Source organism: Gordionus sp. m RMFG-2023, chromosome 4, assembly GCF_954871325.1.
Source record: "Gordionus sp. m RMFG-2023 chromosome 4, tfGorSpeb1-WG-v2, whole genome shotgun sequence".
Lineage (NCBI taxonomy): Eukaryota > Metazoa > Nematomorpha > Gordioida > Chordodea > Parachordodidae > Gordionus > Gordionus sp. m RMFG-2023.
In genome coordinates this window covers 1711578-1719646 of record NC_088778.1, presented here as the reverse complement: position 1 = coordinate 1719646, position 8069 = coordinate 1711578, and the positions used below count along the sequence as shown (strand labels likewise).

Here is an 8069-nt window from a genome sequence, read left to right as displayed (position 1 = left end):
TCCATACCCAGAGTGAAGTTGCTAAACATTAGAATTAACAAAATATTGCAATTTTAACATGTATAACTATAAACTAATCAGTAAAATACCTGAATGTTTAAAATTAATGGCACATTTTGAGTTTGCACATCAATATTTAATCACATGGAACATTTTAACCGTTTTACCTAAAAATTTACCAGAAGGTTATTATATTGTACAAATGGTTATTGCGCGACTTCTAGATAGATTAGCTATTTTATAAGCTATGGCTATAAGAAACATGTATACAATTTTCGAATTTTAAACCTTATATATTTTGGTATAACTAGAGGGTAAATTTTATAATTTTTGGGTAAAAAACGGGGTTATGGCAAAATATGTCAAAACATTAAAGTTTATCAAAAGATAAACAAAGGTAAGTATAATAATTGTATTTAATATATATATTATATCACCAATAATATAAATCCACTAATAACCCCAAATTTTATTTATCATATAGCACAATCATATTAATAAATTTTGAACAAAGGTGTTATTTTTTTTTTCTATCATCACATTCATCTCACTAAAAACTGGTCATTGCCATGATGCCTTACTTAAGTCGCATATAATATTTTCATTAGATATTATATATACTAAAAATCTATATTTAAACATTATCTGGACTTTGGTTATTATGATATATATATGTATATATATGTTAGTGTCAATTTATTATTTCGGCAATGTGGGCATTCATAAGAAGTTCAACATTATTAACAAAGCCAACATTATGACAAGCATGACGGTGATATAGATCTTAGATATATATCATTAATACAAAATTCAGATTTATTTTCGGTTTAGTTTGAATTATAAACTTTTCTAAACAACATAACCCAAATGAATAAGCTAGGTAAAATCTCAAACAAAATAAAGTTAAAACTTCTTTAATTGCCATGCGTAAAACTTGATACCCAAATATCATCTTTTTTAATTATATATTCCTAATAAGATATTTTCTAGAAAATGGGGGAATTGTTTTTTTTATCGATATTTTTATTCTAATTTACCCCCTTTTGTTACAATAAGTCTTTATTTATGTAACTGTCCGCCATCAATTATAATAATGACATGATAGCAATAACTAATATTTACCTTAACTGGCGATTTCATTTTAAAAAAATGCAATTTTGAAGTCTCGCGACTAAATTAGTTGAAAATAGGCCATCTTGATTTGCCCCTACTAATAAAAAAAACTTTATAAACAAGATTTATTATATTTTTATATAATTCTTTTTAATAGTTGAAAACTTATAAAAAATTTATAAAAATTTATAAAATAATTTTTTTGATGTCATTATTATTGTCAGGGCCATATTTACCATATTAATATTAAAACATATTTTATAAACACCTGAATGATAAATTATCATAATTATCATATCTAATTATTACGTTGGTGATAAAGAGAAGAAAGGCATTGAAAGATAATAATAATTATAAAACATTCATAAGGAAATTAATTACTATAAATTTAGGCGTAGACCTATACTCTTTAGATTAGTTGAAACTTATCAAATAGTGCAAAATAATTATATATTAATGATGGTAGGTTTTAAAAATAATTTTTTATTTTATAAAATATGTCTCAGTGTATGGAGTATATTCATTTCATATTTAAATAATACTTTGAGAGGGTAATTATCAAATTTTTTAAAAATCTGTATTTTTAGTGAACTTTTAAACATAATGTTATTTTTTAAAATTATAAATGAACTCAATGGTTAAACTGCAATTTGCCGAATATACATAAGATAGGATAGGGTATTCAAGATATGATTGGAATTCACATTCCTGTAAACGCAACCAAAAATTGAGTCAAAGTTTTATAAAAAAAATAAACACATTGAGGCTAAATATATATAATAAATAATAACTTATTAAAAACAGATATAGGCGCTTTTAACCTCCGTCTTTTCACCGATAACACAATGCTGAAATACCTGAAGGTGTCCTAATAAATTTATTATCGGTTAATAGTAACATTTCAAAATACTACAACGGTGTAACCATTGTTTTATTCGCTATAACTTTTCATCAGCGTTAACCTAATTTTAATGAAAACTGTCCATCAAATATTTAAAAATGGTTTCTTTGATTGATTTGCAGTGTATTAGTTTAAGATTTTATGATTTAAATAAAATCTTTTAATATTATATGGTTCAAAATATTTTATAAGTCGTATAATTTTTTAGAATGAATTGGGATATATCTTTCTCATGAAAAACAATTTAATAGATAAGTTTTACATTAGAGATCTGCTGGTGTGTAGAAATAGCCCAGCCTATTCTTGCTTAAAAGAAAAATTTACAATTTGACACCTATGATGATTACAAGTATATTATACTTATTTCAGGTCATTAAAAACCATGAGATTTGATTAGGGTACACAAAAAATTTTCACAAAATTTATCTACAACATGGCAACTGTTATACGGGTTATTAATATAGTGTTAATTAATTTTTAATTAAACGAATCGTTGAAATAATTCTCATTTACCTACAAATATAAAATACTCAATATCATAAATAAATACCATTGATTGTTTGGTTTATTTATATTTAAAATATAATGAATATAATATTTAAAATTTATCAATATTCAAACATTTTATTACTCAATATAATTATTTAATATACATGTACAAATAACAATAATTTTTCCTTTGCATGTGTTAACAAAAAATGTATTATTTTAAATATTTATTTGCCTTTTTTTCGATAGTTCATAAGATATTATTATTTAAACTTTTCCATTGCCTCACAATTGTGTGTGTATATATTAAATGGTCTGACATACAAAATTTTTTGAACGATTTAGAAAGAAAGAAAGCTTTTCTTTTTCTAAATTTTTTTAATTCGATTTATTCCACATGTGGCTAATAAAATTATATCATATGAAGTAATCCACTTCCAACACCTGTTCAAGCCTATCATAGATTATCTATTTATACTTTGAATCTATCTTTTATCACGATAGATGGATAAGAACGCATTGGAGTCTTAGGATACAGTTGGGTCCAAGAAATTCATCTTCCATTAAAGGTTATAGTATACATAACTCTACCAAAGTAGAACCGTTCAATATTTAAATCCATTTTAAGCCAGCTTTCAATCTATATATAAAAATTATTTTTAAAACTAATATAATTACATTATTAATTATAGGTTCATTTGATTAGAGTCAGACAGAATGATAAAATTCTATAACATTAATAATTATTAAAAAATTATAGTGGTATATCACATATCGTTATTATTTCATCCAAATATGCCCTGGTTTTATTTTTCATTTGAAAAAAAAAACAAATTATTTACAAATAAAATTAACTATATAGGTATACATCTCATTTAGTCAGCTACCATTTGTTAGTTAAAAAAAAAATTTTCTTAATATTTACACATTTTATAGTAGTTTATACAAAAATAAATACCCAAAATGATTTACATTAATTAATATAAAAAATAATAGCGAATATATCATATTTAAATAATTTTTTTTAATATCCAATCACCATACTTTGGTAAAGTGAAACAAAAATATTTTATTTTTGACACTAAAATTTATATATTTTTTATTATCAATTTATTGATATTTATTTTGACAATAATAAGTCTAAATTTTAATTAGTCATATTCCTTTTGTTGATTGATTATTTTTCTCCCGTCGCTATGTAACCAATTAATTATAATATTTATATATATATAAATTCTATATTATATTTAGACATCATTAACAATCGCAACATGTATCGGTCGAAAAGTAGCTATTCCTTCATGAAAGTCCCAAACAATGCAAATCTGGTATGAAACACACGGGTATTTTCCTAAGCCTTTATTCTTTTAATCCAAATTTTAAAACAATATTAGCATTGATAAATATCAACACTTAAGCTAACCTTTTCTGTTAATTGTGCCCCAAGACCTTGATCCAGCTTATTCAACATTATTTGAATCTACTTTTTTTTTCAAAATTATTGAAATGCTAGTAATGATATGTACGTAATAAATACTAACAACTTATGACAAATTTGAAAGAGTGTCGTTGGGGTTTAAGAAGATGGGAAGAAGGAAGGTAAAATATGAGTAAGGTTAAAAAGAATTTTACTTTTGAATATGTAATTTTATTTTAAGATTTTTCCTTTTTGGATAATTTTGGAAAAAATTTCCTCTTTTATTTTTACGAGTATCCTCAAATTGAAAAAAAAGTAGCTCATTGCGTTAGGATCTAAGTTTTTCCCTAAATTTTTCAGTTGTCGCCTTTTAAATAGAATATCTGAGAAATAATTTCTTATCATGACTTTTAGGATTTTAAGTTATATAACACAAAATATTAAAGTGAAGTGTGAGATCTTGGCTGGGGACAATAGACGCTATATCCAATAAGTTAAATCGATATGATTTACTAAGGGAAGATATGAAAATTAGCAATTTTTTTAGCTTTTCTATTAAAATTCAAGCAATTCTAATGAATATTTATTGTGTATGATTCTTATTTTATTAATTTATTATTTCCATATGCGGGGCGCATATTTTTGAAATAAATCGGACATTATATTTCCAATAACGACTTGCTATTTCGATTTCATGAATCAAATAAATAATATTCGAATCACGAGAAGAAAATATTATATATCGAATAATATTCCTTTATTCATTTATACTAGTTTTTTTAAAGTTAATAGTTAAAAGTAAAACTAGTTAGATTTTTGCTAAAAATAATAACTGTAACTAGTTATATTTTTAAAAATTGCAACTAGTAACTGTAACTAGTTATATTTTTTGAAATGTAACTGCCAGAAGTAACTAGTTACTTCTAAAAATATGTATGAATGAATCTAAATAATATACAAATAATTAGTTTTATTTTTAATATGTGAATAGATCATTTATTAAAAGAATATTAAAATTATAATTAATATACTATAACTTTATAAAAATATATAATTAAAAGAAGAGAGAAAAAAAAAATAAAAAAAAATATTTTAAGTTTGGTCGGCGGGGCTTAATGAACCATGTATAGATATACAGTTTGATCGAAAACTTTATTGATATTCTTTGTCGTGGGTAGAAGCCTTCTTTTGAATCACTTATGATTAAACGTGACCTTTGCCTTATTATTTTGAATAATTTTAGGGCTTGGGGTCCAAATGATATACAGGTGTCTTAGACTACCCAAACAAACAAAATATTATTAATTAAAAAAAATATATTTACTATAAATTTTTGGCCAAATAAGTAATCATAAATTACAATTTAATCCTTTTGTCAAATTGTTTGGTTTTCTTTATTTACTACAGTAAAGGCATAATAGTATGACCTGCCCAAAGATGATAATCTAGAATCGTCTTTGATATTATATTTTATTTGATATTTAGAAACACGTTTTATGTAATTCAGATTTAATTATATTTTCACCTGTAATTTTTTAGTTTATCCTTTATTAGAAACCTGAGAGAATCGATGTTTTCGATTTTAGCCTACCCATGGCTCACAAAAACTGTTTGTCTTGCTCTGCCCAATGGCCAGACTAGCTCTTGACTATGTCAAAATTATACAAAATATAGACAGGAGGTTAAACATGTTTCAATAAATATCCCGCTAAAAATCATGTATTTAAATCTAGAAAAATATACGCATTTACATAATATTTTTAATACATTGGTGAAAAAAAATGCATTAAAAATGTTACAAATATATATATTAATATAATTAGATTTTACTTACTCTTATCTGGTAAGATAACAAAATTTTAAATACTCTTTTATTTGTTAGCGAAATTAGAAACAAAAAACAATATCTAAATAATCATACATTTTATAATTTTTTAAAATATCATCAAAATAATATAAATAATAAAAATTTAGTAGTGAATTATGTCCCCAATGCTGAAATTATTATCCTAAAGCCTCCTCGTACAAGTTGAAAGATTCATCTACGACCAATATGTTTCAGAAATCGACCAATTGTAGTTGTCCTAATTCGTGTTACATGAAAACATCTAACAGTACCCAAATCTATTTATTTATTTATTTTTAATTTAAACTATTTATACTTAGAAAACATATATATATAATCGTTTAAGTAAGAAAAAAGAAATTAACACTTGTAGCACTCATGAAATCTGAGCATCGTACTCAAATTGCAGTTGCCATGCTATAGATAAAATTTTGCTGAAAAATAATTGGTAATTCGAAATCTTACGACTTTTAATGACGTGAGATTTAATATATTTAATATATATAGTCAACATAAGGTTTACAAATGTTTTTTATTTCACATCAATATGCAGGAGTATTTCGCATGGCATTTAAAAAAATATATATATAAATATTCTCATGAATTTTGAGCATGAATATCATATCAAATGTATATTTATGATTGTAAAATGAATATAATTTCTGGAAAATACAAAAATATAAATATTCTTGTTTACTGGATATAGTTGTTTCTCGATGATCATTAGATTGAACTTCTAAGCCTTCTAAGAAAATAAAATAAAAATTATATAAATTTTTTGGTTTAATAATATCGAAAAAATTGGAAATAAATTTATCACCTTTGATAAAAATAGATGAGGGCCTTTGAAAAGTAAGGGTAAAAAAAATTAGTGTTGGATAGATAGTGGGGAAGTTCAGAGATGTGAGATTATTAAACGATAATAAATTAATTAGATTGTAATTTACCTTCAGGTCGGACTTGTAATATCGATGAAAAAACGAAAGTTAAAACAAGCATCTGTTTTTTTTTAAAATTAATAAGTGTTTTAATTCTACTGGACAATATATAAATGAGGATACTTTACCATGAGGAACATAGAATTAATTTGCACCATTAAATAAATCTTATCGAAAAAAAGTATGCCTAGTTATTTTATTTCTAAGAAAAATTAATAATTATTTTATCTTTTCAATGATCTTTTTCCCTTCAATATAATATCTAAATATAAATTTTAAATTAAATTTGTCATTTATATTTTGTTATAAAATTCTTTTGAAAGAAATTTTCCAGTATATTATTCACCAATTGAATAAAATTCATGAGAAATATTCCAGTAATCAATTTTCGTTATGAGCATTAGAACGACCTATCATCTTTAAAATTATCATTATAACAAAACATTTTTTTTTATTTATAAATTTCAAATGAGGGGATACTAATATTCACAGTGGATTACTGATTTTAATTTTACATCTAAATAAGAACCTACCTTTAGGGTTCGCATTGTATTATCGAGGAGCAAACTAATGTTAAGGCAATTAATTATCTGGTTTTGCCATTAAAAGGTATTAAGTTATTAATATGTAATTGAAAAATTAAAATACATACCCATAGGAATAAAGAATTAATTTGCAACATATTTTTATAAGTTTTAATAAATTAAACCAGCAAGGTTTATCAAATGTAATAAAATATATTTTTCTAACTAATATTTCCAAAATTTTTTTCCTTTATAATAATTTGCAATGTCCTTGATTGTTAAAATATCGCTTCATTTTCATCATCCATGACATGTCTACATTTTTTTTGATAAACATATTTATATCGCGTATATTAAATATTTTTATAAAAAATAGATTTACTATAAAATTTTTGGCCAAATAAATAATCATAAATTACAATTTAATCGGTTTTGTCAAATTGTTTGGTTTTATTTATTTACTACAGTAAAGGTAAAATAGTATGACCTATCCAAAGATGATAATCTAGAGTTGTCCTTGTTATTATATTCTATTGGATATTTTAAAACACGTTTTATGTAATTCAATTTACAATTATTTTCACCTATAATTTTTTAGTTTATCCTATATTAGAAACCTGAGAAAATCGATGTTTTCGACTCTAGTCTACCCATGGCTCAAAACTGTAAGGCCTGCTCTGCCCAATGGAGCTAGCTCTTGACTTGGCTTTATTATAAATTGAACTAGGATATATATACATATTTAAAACTCAAAATATATTCTTATTTTGTTCTTTAATCTTTTCCCTTTGGTAATCTCATATCGTTTAATTTAATAATAATAAGCATTATCTCTGATAAT

General features: G+C 23.8%; 1 long non-coding RNA gene across 1 annotated transcript; it reads right to left on the bottom strand.

The window, feature by feature from the left end:
- Positions 1 to 5773: 5773 nt before the first annotated feature.
- Positions 5774 to 7487, bottom strand: LOC135928375 (uncharacterized). Its single transcript, XR_010572301.1, has 4 exons — positions 7357 to 7487; positions 6714 to 6765; positions 6464 to 6511; positions 5774 to 6044 (listed from the first exon to the last, which is right to left on the bottom strand). It is a non-coding gene; the product is annotated as an uncharacterized LOC135928375 (long non-coding RNA).
- Positions 7488 to 8069: the final 582 nt, after the last annotated feature.